The 15,200-nt window shown below is 47.5% G+C and overlaps 1 protein-coding gene across 1 annotated transcript in view; it reads left to right on the top strand.

Annotated features, from left to right (window-relative positions):
* Nucleotides 1-6,966: 6,966 nt before the first annotated feature.
* Nucleotides 6,967-15,200, top strand: part of ZBED1 (zinc finger BED-type containing 1) — a 59,688-nt gene continuing 51,454 nt past the window's right edge. Inside the window, exon 1 of the mRNA XM_056327396.1 lies at nucleotides 6,967-6,986. The gene's annotated coding sequence lies outside the window, so the exon portion shown is untranslated. The remainder of the gene's footprint in view (nucleotides 6,987-15,200) is intronic.

The following is a 15,200-nucleotide window of genomic DNA, read 5'->3' as shown; positions in this document are numbered from 1 at the left end:
AATGGCTTCAGATTTCATGCTGAATATCCAAATCTTTACCTTGAAAATGGTTCTCTGAAGGTGCATGCAAGAGCAGAAGGCTTCACCCCTAGCTCTTCCACTGAACTCCTTGGTACAACGTCGGCAAGTCCTAGATGTTTTGTGAATAGCTTCCCTCTGGTTTTGGTTCTCAGCAGAGATTTTTCATTCCAAATGTGTGGTATAAAAGGACAGTTTATACTTTAGTGCAAATAACAGCGGTAGAACGTTCATGTAGGAATATGTAGAATGAGTCAAGTTGGGAAGGGAAGGGTTGACTTAGTTTAGTTCTCCCTTCCTGCACTTAAGGACAAAAGACTGGTTAGCATATCTGAAAAAAGTCAAACAGAAAAATATTTATTTATAGACTTTTCCACCATTATACCAGCTAGGAAGGAGAAGGCATGAAAAGAATTCTCTTTTGAAATATGATGGAAACAGCTGAGCCATATTAACTACCTCTTTGGATGGACATGTGCCTAATATAAGCTATCCTCTGTCCTCCGATCCAAAAGACACATATCAAAAGTGTTGATGGACGATTAGGTCAGAGATGCCTCCTTTGCCCCTCCTTTTCCTTTACTTGCTTGCTGAGTTTATACCATGTTTTCAAATTCCTGTAGATAAAACTGAAGAACAAAAGTGCAGCTGCGGTTTGCGCAAGTGGCAATTTGAAGAGTACCTTCATCCTTTAAACAGCATGTCTTTTCTCATCAGGGAATCCTATCTGTCAAACCACACGTTCCTCCTCCCTGAGCTCCAATAACAGGTGACTGCAAAGGGCTGATATTCAAGAACATGCAGTATTTAGCAAAGTCACATGCACAACAATACAGCAATGCAATTGTATCCACTTTCTACTCCTCCTGAACAGAAGACTTGGATGGCGAATTGGTGCTACAGGCAGGAGTGGGACTGAACTTTCCCAAGTCTCAACCCCACTGCATAACCACAGGGCCATATAACTTGCTCTCGTGGTCTGTTAGTAATGCCACGAGCCATTCTGGCAGACAACGACATCAAGAATAAATCCAGCTGGCATCAGCCACAGCCTTAGCTACAGCTACAGGATGAAATTCAGCCTGGGGAAAAGAGTGAACACAGTCCCTACGGCCGGGCCACGCTAGTTCCTTCACCACCACATGAACCATCTTCCCCCTTTTTCTGGGATGGGGTGTCAGGTTTGGATCAGGAGCAGCACAAGGGTAGCCCCAAATGTAGTTGCCTGCGCCAGATGCCAGATGATGCCCTGCAAGATGCCCGGGGAGCCTCTGAGTAAATCCAAAGGCAAACAGAATTGGCCATCCTCTTCTGTCATCTCCCATGGCAAGGCAGGAGGGCTTGGGTCTGCAGCTTCAAGAGAGTCTGTAAAAGCAGAACTACCTGATTTTCTGTACTGATTTGATAACGATCCACTCTTACAGCATTGAGTCATTTTAGTTGCATTTTCTTGCCTTTCTTTTCTCAAACACTCTAACCTGGAAAGTGGAACTCCAGTACCCCAGGGAGGGTATTACTGACATGATGCAGCATGACAATATGTAACTCCTGTCTCCTTCCTGCATTTCTACTCAAGAGCAGTCGATAAAGAAAATCTTTTTTTCAAAGCTGTGTTGTGCCGAGGACTCATTTAATCTGTTCTTTACTGTACCAAATAATTCTTTTTTTCTCCCCACAGATGACCATTACTCAGTACCTCTTCTTGCTGTGAAACCTCCCAAAATGTAAAGTTTTATACCCCCTTATGTTAAGCTGCGTCTTCTGAATAATGCAGATGGATTATGAACTCTTATATTTTGAGTTTTCTCATGACTTTGGCTCATCCAAATAGCTGACCAGAGGGAGGTCCATTAATTCACATCAGTGATAATTCAGAGCTTGTTTTCTGGCTCCCTTTTGAGAGGGAGATTTGTTTTATTTGTTTGATTGCTCTTCATGCCGTGTGTTCACGTCTGCCCAGGCTTTTATGCTGTGCCCATCATCATGCAATGTGAGATGACTGATAACTCTCTTCTAATTCACAGAACAGATACTGTCTCGGCAGCCACACATTTTGGCCTAAAAAGCAGTATTTGAGGCTTGACATCTAATCTATGGATTTGTCCAATCTAATTAGTGCCACTTGCATCAGTGTTTTTATGATATAGACATACACCCACTCAGAAAATCACTAAAGCTACAGTGTCAGCTGCCAGGCAGTCGTTCCATCATGCTCGTGGTCACTTCTGGCTTGGAAATGGTTTGAAAGATGCTATAGAGATGGAAAGCTCTGAAACACATCATCAGTCCCTTAACGTGTTTTCCTATGATACTGTTCATAGTCAAGTACTCTTTAATTAGATTAGGCTTCGATTTTCACTAATTTCATTGTACTTTCTTGGAATTTGGTAAAATTCTGGGTTTTGAAGTTGGTGATAAAACTCCTACAGCAAAAAATATCTACTGTATCTATTTTTAAGACAATACACTGAGAGTTGGGCTAAATTAATATGCATTGAGCACCATGCAGCAATGCCAGACTAATTGCCATACTCAAGCTCGCTTGTTGACAGTTGCCTTTAGTATTTCTAACATGTGTGGCCCTCTTTAGTGCAGACGCATTCCAGGAGTAGTGGGCCACGTGCATTCACTGGGCATCTTGCACGTGGTTCTGACGCTCGTTCTCCAAGGAATTGTTCTGCAAGTCTTAAAATCATTCTAACAAACCAGAATTATATCCTTACATGTTTTTGCAACTAAAATTCCTGTGAAACCACTGAAAACTGGACCTGCAATGGAAGATCACATTTAGAAATGTTCAGTCTGTGTTTGACTCCCTGGAGTCCCCTCCAGCTAACACCAGTGTAAATCACAAGCCTTTCACTGACACCCCTGAACCTATATGCAAAAGCAACTGCCCTAAAAAAGCAAGGGGCTTGGCTGGCTAGATATTTTCATCAGTAAAGGAATTAAAAAACATTATTTCAACCTGAACTTCATCAGTCTTCTGCCCAGTTTTCCCCTAGTCTTCACTGCAAGAGGGAAATATGTTGGGCTTGCATTCCTGCTGGTCTCAGGTTTACCGTGAGAGAGGATTAAGCAGTTACGACTCATTCCAAGCAGCCAACCCTGTTAGCACCAGCACAGACCACTGGTTGTTCCCTTCTCAAACACCACAGCCCACTTCTGGGGATTTGATGCCTTTGGATCCCTTCCCAGACCAGGGATGGGCTGTGAGTTGGCAGGATTTCTTCTGTATAGGGGAATCTGTGGTGACATAAACTCCAAGCCTGGGAATATAAACCTGACCCTCCCTTTCCAATGGATTCTGAATAAACACCCTGGCAGGAGGGCTGGAGAGCTGACGGGGAGCGGTGATAACTTCATATTGGCTAAGGTCGCCTGTGAGCTTAACAAGAAAGAGCCAGATCTCCTTGTGCCCTCTATGTCACATAACCATTCGGTACATTAGCATGTGATTTAATTTGGGCATTTAAAGCTGCCTGCATTAGCTCGTGATTGTGGGTCTTTTCACCCATCTTTTGTGCGTGTTCTTCCTTGCAAATGCGTATTTGCTGCAGCACATTTTCAAAGCGAATTGAGAAAGAGAAAACTAAAAGCTACATGTATTAGTATTCCTGATTAATTTAATATCAGCTTACAAGGTGGAAATTAAAATGATTTTTCTGTCACTGTTATCTCTCTTCACTTGACAAAGATCGATTTCCTTCTTCCCCACTGCTTACTAATAAGACATCTGAAAACTAAGATGGTTTTTATGTTTACTTCCTTGTTTAAATCAGCTTTCTCAAGTAAGGACAGCTTTGGCAATACATTTGCTTTTTAACTTGTGATTTTTGTGTTGGCTTAGACTCCACCAGTGACAGAACATCAAACAGAGAGGCTATATATTTTTAATTACTCAGGGATGCCCTTGTGCATAACTACATGCAAATTAAACAAGCAGAATTCAAAATGTCTTCAGAACAGATTGCACATGTTACACAATCAGTCACATTTTGGGCTCAGAAATGGTGGTGCACTATTTTGCTTCTCATGCTGACAAGTACGGCGGTACCAGTCATCACTCGGTACAGCGTGGTGCCATTGCTACTGCTGTGTCTGACACTGCTAGGTTGGGTACCACTTTCTCCAGAGCTGACAAGCCAATGAAGTCTGATGGCAACACACGAATGCTCCAGTGTGAGAATCAGGGGAACAACCAGTCTAGGTGGAATGACATCTTCCTACAAAGAAAACACTAATGTCCAGTAAAAGGATTAGAAAAAATATGTCGGTTTTGGTGTCTGAAAGAATCTGATGTAAGCACCTAACCACCTGCCTCCATAATCCAGCACTCCTTTGAAGTGGGGAGGATAAACTAAGGAGCAAAGTTGCTGTTTGGAGTCCAAGCTGTGTTTTAGGAAATTGATACTTGTACCCCAGTTAGCACTACAGCTCCAGCCAAGCTGGAACTATTTCAAAAGACGAAAAACGTTTAGTGAAAATCTCACAGTGTAAGGTGGTCACACCAAAAGGAAAAGGAAGGAAATACGGCCATCTGCATATTGCAGATGAGGAATGAAAATGCTAGAGACAGAGGCAGCATGGTGGGCATCCCTAAAGAACTCACCATTTCTCCCAGAGGAAAAAGCTGAGCTTTTTCAAAAAGTTGGGTAATGTGTTCTGCAACACATTCTCTTGGGACATTACATACCCTTTAGACTTCTTTTCGCTGTGTCAGAAGTCTCCTTATTTAGAAGTCTAACATTTCTTTCATATTTTCTCTCCATTGCCCTTTCGTAAATCCCCATGCTCAGCATTAGTAAGAATTTTTCCTCTAAGGTGTTTATGCCTGGAATACCTATACAGAATTATCTTACCTTCTTCCTCTCAAAGTTGATTATCCTTTGTTTATCCAGTCTATATGTATTTAAGTGCTAATCTTTCCTTCTCCCTCTGGATAAAGTTGCTCTTGTTCTTCTTGGGATGGGGGGGTGTGATACCTCCTCAAGGTTTCTTTCACCCTCGTCTTACATGGTTCCGCAACTTTCTTCTGTGCATCTGTATTTTTTGTATGGTTGCACCCAGAACTGAAATCCAGCTAGCGCCCTCTGTGAAAACACACCTGGCTCTGTCCCCATGAGAGATCCAAGGTGACAACTCCTTGCATTGCACCAGAAGCGGCATACGAGCAGCCTGCACCCCACCAAGGGCGCCCTTGCTGGCCACCTGCATGGGTGACCTGAGGCAAGGGTGCGTGCATCTCTGCTTGCCTCCCAGTGCAGGTCTTGGGGCACCACGTGCCTGGCGGGGCGGTTGGTCCTGGCCCGCTGTGCCGGGCCAGCAGGCAGGTGTCTGGGCACACGTCAGGCGGTGGGTGCCGAGGCTGACAGCCTGTGATGTGATGCTGTACGGGCACCTCTGGTGCTGCAGAACTCTGAGGCGAGTTGAAAGCTGCACCGGAGCTGCTGTCAGGGGGCGAGCTGGCAGGTGATGGTCTTTCGCCTGACACCATCGTCCTGTCCTAGTTTTGCGCTACCTGTCCCGTGGTGCCTTTGGTGCGTACACCAAGGGCCGCAGAGCCGCGGGGGGGTTCTTGGCGGGCTGTGGCCCACGCCGACCTGCCGGAATAAAAAAAAAGCCTTTTAACGATGTCGGAGCCGGGGATGGGTGCCCTCTCGGCTTCAGGAACGGGGACTAGCCTCAGCCGCCCTCCCCGCCGCCGGCCCCGCGCCCGGCCGGTCCCCAGCGGGCAGCGAGGATGGCGGAGATGCCAAGTGCGGGCGGCGCGGTAGGGCGGGGAGCGGCCACCCCACCGCACCGCACCGCACCGCACCGCACCGCACCGCACCGCACCGCACCGCACCGCCGCCACAGCCACAGCCACAGCCACAGCCACAGCCACAGCCACAGCGCACACCCGGGCGGCGGGGCTCCCCCGCGGCGCGGCGGCGGCGGGGGGCGGGCGGGAGCGCGGGAGGCGGCGGCGGCGGCGGAGGAGGAGGGAGCAGGGGGCGAGCGGCGGCGAAGGGAGGGAAAACCTGGGCTGGGCGGGACGCGCCGGCCGGCGCGGTCCCAGTCTGCCGCGGCCGGGCTGCCCGCGCTGCCGGCGGCTGCCCCTGCCCCCGCACCCTCCCCCCGCGGCCGGGGGCGGCGGCGCCCGCCGCGTCCCACCCGCAACTTTCCCTCCCCCGTGGATGGCTCTCGTCGGAGACCTGCAGGGCAGCCGGGCGCTTGACACCTGTCCCCCATGGGCCGCCCCCGCGCCTAAGTTGGCCGGCGCCCGGCCGCCCTCCTCCGCAGGGCGGGCTTGAAGCCGCGGCGGGGGCCGCGGAGCCCATGGCCGGGCGCCCCGCGGCACCGAGGTGTCCGTGCGCGCCGCCCCGTCCCGCCCGCCCGGGAGCCGCCGCGCCCGCCGGAGCGCCGCAGCGGGAGCGCTGAGGGAGGCAGCCCCCGGCGCACCGCCACCGGCTCGGCGCCAGCCGCCGTTGCCCGCCGGGTCGCTGGCGGCGGCGGCGGCGGCGGGGGCGGCGGGGGGGGCCGCGGGATCCGTCCGCGCTCGCTGCCCCCGTGTAGTTCCCGAGTCGCCTGTGTCCTCGGCGGCGGCCCGCGGGTGACATGCAGTCCCTCATCTCTCCGGTGACCAAGGCTATCCTGGTGGCTTTGTTCATCTTCGCCATCCTGCTGATCCTCTACGTGATTCTGTGGTACATCTGCCGCGATGTGGATTGCGACCATGGGATCTGAGCGGTGCCGCGGGGCCAGGGCTTAGGAGCCGGGATTCACCCCGCGGGGCCGGGAGCGGCAGCGGCAGCGGGAGCCCCGCCGGGCGGCAGCCGCCGCCACCGCGGCCGGAGCAGGGGAAGGGGAAGGAAAAAAAGAAAAAAAAAAAAAAAAAAAAGGAAGAGCCGAGCCGAAAGCGCCCGGAGGACAACTGCAATCAAGGAACCAACCTGAGCTTGACCTTCAGAGACCAGGGTGACCCGGTGAGTCCCCGCTCTCCGCGGCGCGGGAGATGCGCGGATGCGGCGGGGCTCCCTCCCTGCCTGCCGCCCTGCCTGCCGCTCGCCCCACGCCGCGCACACACACACACACACGCACTGACACACGCACGCACACGGATGTGGCACGGGCGCCCCTCGCACGCGCGCGCACACACACACACACACACACACACACACACACTGACACACGCACGCACACGGATGTGGCACGGGCGCCCCACGCCGCGCACACACGCGGGCACACACCGGTAGATGTGCGCGCCCGGGTGCCTGCTGCGCGCATGCATGCGTGTCCCCAGGGGACAAGCAGGACCCGTCCCGCTGCCCGCGGTACGTTGTGCCTGCCCCCGTCCCCCTGTGTCCCCCGCTTTAAATCCACCGAGGTGACAAGGCGCAAAAGGCAGCGCGCCCGCGGGAGCGGCCGGGGCCGGGCGCGGGTGCGGTGCGGGTGCGGTGCGGGAGGAGCGGCGGGCGGCCGCCGCGCTGCCTTTGCGGCCCCACATTGGTATGCAGGCGGTGGCTGCGCCGCCAGGCAGACCGAAAGGTGAGCCCGAGGGGTGGGGGAAGCCAGCGCTTTGTCAGCCCGGGGGCAACCCGGGGAAGTAACGGAAAACGCAGGGGAAGATGTCGGGTACCCGGCGGGCAGCAGCTGGCAGACTTCGGGGAGGGGATGCGGAGCGGGGTGCGTTTCTCCTTCCCAGGGGCAGGTTGGTGGAAGGAGGCGGGGAGGTGGCAGAGAAATGTGCATGGGAAGTTCTGGATGGCAGCGGTCCTTGCCTGGTCTCACCCACACTGCTTTTCCTACCTCTCTGCAAAAGGGTTAACACTCAAGGGTTAAACACATGTCCAAGCCCAGCAATGACTGAAAATGTTGATAAAAATTTGCAATTGATGAACATGTACGTGTCGGGCACTAAAGGAGATGTACCCTGCCCAGCCGTTTTCCCACCTGAGAGAATTTGTTGTTGGCTATTTCTGCTCTTACTGTTTGGTTGTGTTGAATATTGTGTGTTGAAGTGGGGAGACAGCAACACATCGTGTTTAAAGTGAAAAAGACCTACTGAAAGAAAAAACGGTCCTGAACACTCTGGCTGTGAATGCTTCTGTCTTGACAGACAAGCTGTCAGGAATCGGAGCAAACTCCAGCTGCGTGCGTTATCCATGGCAGGGATGTATTTGGACGCCGCAGGGTGCGGGTGTATATACGCAGCAGGGAATAAGAGAAAAATCAAATTCGGGTTTAAAGGGGGGGAATGGGGACCCAGCGAGTGTGAGCTGCAATTGTGTGATCCAGGATGATTTGACGTTGAGTGTTGGTGGCCAAAGAAAGCTCACCTTTGCAACAGGGGTCTGAATTTGTAAGAAACCCATTTGGAAGTCAGTTCTCTTGCCATTTTGGTTTGTGCTTCTGTTCAGATTGTATTTCGAAGGGCTTTTGACCTGACTAGTTGATCAAACATGACATTACCGTTAACGCACCCTACTAATGTGATTATAGCAGCAGTGACATTGATGTTTCCTTGCCCTGCAACTACAGTAGCAATGCATTTGTTTACTTCCCCCATGCACACTCTGACATGTCTGTTACCCAACAGCTCTGAACAGCAAGGGAAGAAAAGAGGAGGAGGGGAAAGCTATTAAAGGCATTTAAAAATGGTCATAGCTCTGTTTTCCTTACATGTTTCATTATGCAGAAATAAAAAAACCTCCAAGTCCTCTCCTCCACCCCCCCCACCCCCCCCCACCTCCCCCCCAGTTTCACCAGTCAGTAACCATGTTTTACCTAAGTGGCAAAAACCTCTTCACACTTTGGCGTGTCGGGTTGTGTCACATGTTCCCTTCCGAATTAACAGCGGTGAGCACCTTCTACCCCTCTTCCAGCTGGCAGGAGCTAGTAGGCGATGCGATTATAGGGGCTCTGCTGTTTAGTGTTAATTATTTCACAGTAAATCAGTATTTCAAACTGTTAGTTACAGAACTGAACAGAACATGGCAAATTAAAATGGTTTTCACGAAACTTGAAATACTGACAGATATGTGTGCATGTGATATGACCAAATGTATTTTATAGTACCCATCATAACTAACGTTAATTAGCTTAATATTTGAAGAAACTGTGAAATAGTTCATTCAGTCATTGTCCAAGCATTAGTGTTTCCAACTGGCTCATTATTATTTTAAGCATATCGTTTCTAGGAGACAAGGCATACAAAATATTTTTTTCTATCAGCTTTTATTCTAAATAAGGTAAATATATATGTGTTTATAAAGAAATATGTATATATGTATTTGTAGAAACACTAGTGGGTATTTTCTAGCCTAGCACAACTGAAAAATAAGCAGAGCAGCGGCTGGCAATATCACATTTGATTTATCATTGAAATCAGAGATTTGTTGGCTTTGGATCGATACTATGTATGTTCATTGTTGTGTGTTAAATGCAAAGCCCTAAATATATGAAACCCACCTTTCCTATTGCTGTGACGCCTGATATAAGAAGATGAAATCCTGGCCTTGCTGATATCAGTGTGGAATTTTAGTTTGTTTTGATGGAGTCAGAAAAATATTGACAGATTTGATGTGAATTTGAAACAGCAGGTCGTTACTGAAGTTGTGAGAACTATTGAAAGAGTAAACAAGGGCAAACTGGTTTACAGTGAAGTGCCTACAAACCTTATTTTTACATTTATTTACTTGCTTGCTTAGAAGTTTGGTGACAATTTTATTTGTATTTAGTGTTATTAGGTGCTCCTACCCCAGCTCAGCAGTTTTCACCAGCTTGCTCTCTCTTAATGTATGGTAGTGTTTCAAAGGTAATAGCTGAAATATAATCTGTGACTGAGATCCAAAGTACGACAGCATCAGTTATGTGCAGATTACCTGTAAGTATTTTTTGCCATAAGATGGGTTGTAACATCATGAGTAGTACCTTTGTTCAAGGCAAAGACAATTTGTTATCATGTTCCTACTTGAGCTGAGCAAAATCTTTGCGATACTGCAAAAGTTGGTGGTGTCATAGGCTGAAAGTGTATTCTTAGTCCAAAAGCAATTTAATAGGCTATTCAAGCATTGTGTAAAAGGATCTTTCAAAGCTTTTCCTTTTTGTGTGAAAAGGACTGTGAAGAAGTTACCAGTGCTTCATCAGCAGAAGTGTAATGAATTCTATGGATTAATTCTTCCAGCAAGTCAGCATGCTATAGCTGGGTCCCAGGAACCCTGTCACGTCTGACTTAAACATACAGTATGTTTCTGGATAAAATCATTCTCTACTCAGTCCCTATTCAGGCAAATTCCCTGAAGGTCTATTAAATATTTTCTGGAAGTGGCACCTAAGTGTAACTGGACAATGCGTATCACAGGTTTGCTTATTTTCTAGTTCCTTCCTCATGAAGTGGATTAACAGGAGTCAGTGTCTTTACGGTATGCCCTCTGTGCATCTTACACCATTTCCCTAAAACAGGCTTAAAATGAGCACTGAAGATCATTCCAGCGTAGGAGGGTCTCTGCAGAGATGAAAGGTTAGCTAAGGTTCAAGGGTGGCCAAGGCTGCATCCTCGTTGTCCTTCCACTCCAGGTGAGTGTAGAGTAACCTTCAGGCTGCTGTCGAGCAGGACACTTCGATCTGCCCTACGCAGCTCCAGCCCTGTCTAGTAGAGGGCTTGATGCAGGAGTGATTTTCTACCATCTTTCATGAAAGAGGTCAGACACGACGATTTTGTAGTTGTTCCTCATGGCTATAAAATCCGTGATCTTTGATTATTGGTAATGTGACAAGCACTCGCTATGATTTTTATGTTTATAAACACCTTGGAGGTGGGATTGTGAGGATTAATTGTATGGTTTATGCCATGATTGTAACAGTTGAAACTGGCAAGGCCCTTTAAATGACAAAATTTTGGGGCAGTGTTAGGGAATACAGTGCCACTGTAACAAGTGTATCAAACCTGCAGCGTGAGCTGGCCATATCTTCTTTCTTTGCTAGAGTAACAGTCTTGCATGGTAATGTTAATGCAAACTCTGGTGGTGGTGTAATAGAGTTCTAAAGAACAGGAGTGTTTGCTCTTCACCTAAAGAGCAGGCTCTGCGCCTACATCAGGTACGTATGGACCATTATACGTTAGCCTGACGCGCTCCCTCCCTCCTGCACGGCACTGCTTCAGGGCTGCAATTGGACATTAAAATATATGGAAAAATTCCACTGACGTTTCTCAACAGATGACTTTTCCCCCAGTTATTCTGCGGTGTTTGAGTGTTTTCTCCTTTTCCTCTTAAGCGTCAATCCTCTGAACTGTGACTATTTAGTCCATAACACAATTTGTAGGCAAACTGCACAAACTGATTTTCCTGAAGTGGGCTGACAAAATGATGAGTGCATTAGAAAGCAACACACACTTGCTTATTTGTCGGTATACGTTAAACTAGGTTTTTCAAGTAAATGTCTTTTAAAATAGCCTTTTTTAAAAAATTTTAGTGTGCTGCATTTAATATGCATAGCTAATATGGTTCATATAGTTGCGCAGCAGCATCTGTTCTTGTTAGAGGCATTCTGATAGCTTTCAGAATTTTACCCAAATGAGAAAATTTGAGCTTCAGATTGGAGTGACTTACAATGCTGGCTGCTGTTCAGAATTACATCCTTATTTTGAATGTTTTGATGCACTACTTTGGAATACTAAAGATTCTTGCTGGCGTTTTCACAAGTCACCATTAAATTAAATCATATGTAAAGGATACCAATAAGGTGACATTCAGAGTTTCTTTGTAGAATATATTATGAATGTGGATTATGGTTGAGAAAAAAGGTGTGGAAAAAATTGATTGTTATTGATTAACAACAAGAAAAGAATGGGAAAAGAAAGAACGAAGAATGTTATATCAATGTGAAAGATTCAAATTTTAAAACCCACAGCTAATGTGGAGTAAAATGCTAGGCTCATAGAATAAAAATTGCCATTTTCCTATACAGAAAGTATATATACATATATACACACACATATACGTACGTGTGTGTATATGTGCACATTCCTATGTAAAATCTGCGTGATCAAATTAGAAATCTGCATCTCTAGAACAAGCTGAGAACCTTTACATGCATGATTTTATTCCTTTATCCTTGAAACCTGGCTCTATTATCGCCCAATATGCATTAACTTTAAAACCAGATAGTGTTGCAGATGCTTTCTTGAGGATTTTGTGGTCAAACACGAGTGATTCTGTACACTGAAATTATAAATGGATCATTCCTACAAAGAAAATGCTAGCACTCTGTTCACTTTGGGGAAAAAAATGAGTTCAGGTTTTATGGGCTAGAAGAAATACATTAATAACATAGATTTTGTGTCTTGTTTTTTCCACTGACCTCAAAGTCCTCATGTATTAGGGAAAAAGCATAAGTAATTAACCTATTACGACCGAGAAATATATCTGAGGAAAGAGAATCTGAGAGAGAAGACAGTAGAACTGTAATATCTTGGCTAAAAACAGTAATAGCCAACACCTCCTTACAAAAGTCCAAATCTTTCAGGTAATACATCTTTAGTACTTAAGTCTTTAAGTACAAAGCAGGAAAGAAACCCCCTGAAGTTATGAGTGCTAAAACTTACGCACAGTGAAACCGGCTACATGATTATGATGCTTTTTTGGAATTATGGTGTTTTATATAAAGCCTGCCTGAGAGAATATTTAGGTTTGTGTGCAACAGGGAAATGTATGTACCAAGGGCTTGGGGGGGGGGGGAACAACAAAAAAGCAGCAGCCTTTTGTATGAGTAGCCTCTTCCATATTTATTGCATATTGGGGTAAACCTGGACATGTGAAGAAAATCTTGTTTGCTATTCAATATCCGTTTCAGTAGTAGGTTGCATGCGCTGTAAACACTATTAAATGAATACCCAACAAACTGATCATGATACTTGCAGCAAAAATTAAAAAAGATCTTCATTAAGTTGTGGTCTTTATGCAATATGTATATGACATAGTTAGATAACTTGCATGACATGTTTCATATATATCTCTTTCAATTTAATGTATTTCTGAACATACCATCATCACCGCCCTTGAGAGACATGTATGTATAAATGGGCTTAAAACTAAATTTACAATCAATGTCCATTCTAATAACTTTGTTTTATTTTGTACTGTAATACCATTCTGACACACTTAATAGGGACTATAACTGTATGGGAGTTTAATGAAGTTTTGGTATTGGTGAAGATAAAAGGAAGACATTGTGAGCATACAGAAAAAAACATCATCAGGATATGTTTCTAATGAATGATATAGAGTAATTGTACTTGGCTGCAGTGTCCATGGAATGGTGGATTTTGAGATCTGTAGGGCAGCAAGGAGGGCACACGGCAAGCTCACCACCCTGGCCTTCAGAGATATGCTTGGTAGAGTACCCTGGGATAGAGCCCTGGGGGGAAGAAGAGCCCAGGAAAGCTGTTTAATGTTCAAGGATCACCTCCTCCAAGGGGAGAAGCGATGCATCCCAACAAAGAGGGAGTGGGGCAAAAGCAGCAGGAGGCCTGCGCGGATGAACAAGGAGCTCCTGGGCAAACTCAAAGACAGAAAGGAAGCCTGCAGAGGGTGGGAGCAAGGACAGGTAGCCGGGGAGGATAGAGAGCAATTGTCTGAGCAGCCAGGCACCAGGTTAGGAAAGCTGAAGCCCTGATAGAATTCAGTCTGGCCAGGGATGTCAAGGGCAACGAGCAAAGCTTCTATAGGTATGTCAGTGATAAAAGGAAGATTAGGGAGAATGTGGGCCCCCTCCAGAAGGAAACTGGAGACGTGGTTACCTGGGATATGCAGAAGGCTGAGGTACTCAGTGACTCTTTTGCCTTGGTCTTCACCAGCAAGTGCTCCAGAACTGCCCACTGTAGGAGAGGATCCGGTTTGAGACAGTCTAAAGAACCTGAAGGTGCACAAGTCCATGGAGGTGATGAGATGTATCCGCAGGTCCTGAGGGAACTGGTGGACGAAGTGTCTAAGCCACTGTCCATCCTATTTGAGAACTTGTGTCAGTCCAGTGAAGTTCCCACTGCCTGGAAAAGGGGAAACATAACCCCCGCTTTTAAAAAGAGGAAAAAAAGAAGACCTGGGGCCCTCAGGGAGTTTGCCAATGCCACCAAGCTGTGTGATGTCGTCAACATGCTGGAGGGAAGGGATGCCATCCAGAGGGACCTTGACAGGCTTGAGAGGTGGGCCCCTACAAACCTCATGAAGATCAAGAAGGCCAAGTGCAAGGTGCTGCAAGTGGGTCTTAGCAATCTTAAGCACAAATACAGGCTGGCTGGAGAATGGATTGAGAGCAGCCCTGAGGAGGAAGACATGGGGGTGTTGGTGGACAAGAAGCTCAACGTGACCCAGCAGTGTGCATTTGCAGCCCAGAAAGCCAGCCGTATGCTGGGCCACATCAAAAAAAGCATGACCAGCAGGTCAACGATTCTCCCCCTCTTCCCCACTCTTGTGAGGCCCTGCATGGAGTGCTGCATCCAGCTCTGGGGGCCCCAGTATAGGAAGGACATGGAGCTGTTGGAGCAATCTGGAGGAGGGCCACGAAGGTGATCAGAGGGATGGAGCACCTCTTCTGTGAAGACAGGCTGGGAGAGTTGGGGTTGTGGAGCCTGGAGAAGAGAGGGCTCTGGGGGACCTTACAGCAGCCTTCTGGTACCTAAAGGGGGCCTGCAAGAAAGCTGGAGAGGGGCTTGTAATGAGGGCACGTAGTGGTAGGACCCGGGGGGGGGACGGCTTTACAGTGGAAGAGGGCAGGTTTAGATTAGATATAAGGACGTAATTCTTCACTGTGAGGGTGGTGAGGCACTGGAACGGATCGCCCAGAGAAGCTATGATGCCCCATCCCTGGAAGTGTTCAAGGCCAGGCTGGATGGGGCTTTGAGCAACTTGGTCTAGTGCAAGGTGTCCCTGCCCATGGCATGGGGTTGGAACTCTATGATCTGTAAGGTCCCTTCCAACCCAAACCATTCTACAATTGTATGATGCTATGAACTGTAATGTGAGTTAAGAGATAAGGAATATGCATTTATTCATTGATGCAATGAAGCAGGGAGTTGGCCCATCACTGCATCTGTCAACTTCTGCCCTCAGTCCACTGCAGCCTGAGCATTCACCTCAGTTTGAGGACTGTGGCACAAAAGTAACACATCTTTACAATGACATACTAGATTATTCCTTGTG

This window comes from Falco biarmicus, chromosome 2 (assembly GCF_023638135.1).
Source record: "Falco biarmicus isolate bFalBia1 chromosome 2, bFalBia1.pri, whole genome shotgun sequence".
Taxonomy (NCBI): domain Eukaryota; kingdom Metazoa; phylum Chordata; class Aves; order Falconiformes; family Falconidae; genus Falco; species Falco biarmicus.
Note: the sequence above shows the minus strand (reverse complement) of the source record. Positions and strands in the feature narration are given on the sequence as shown.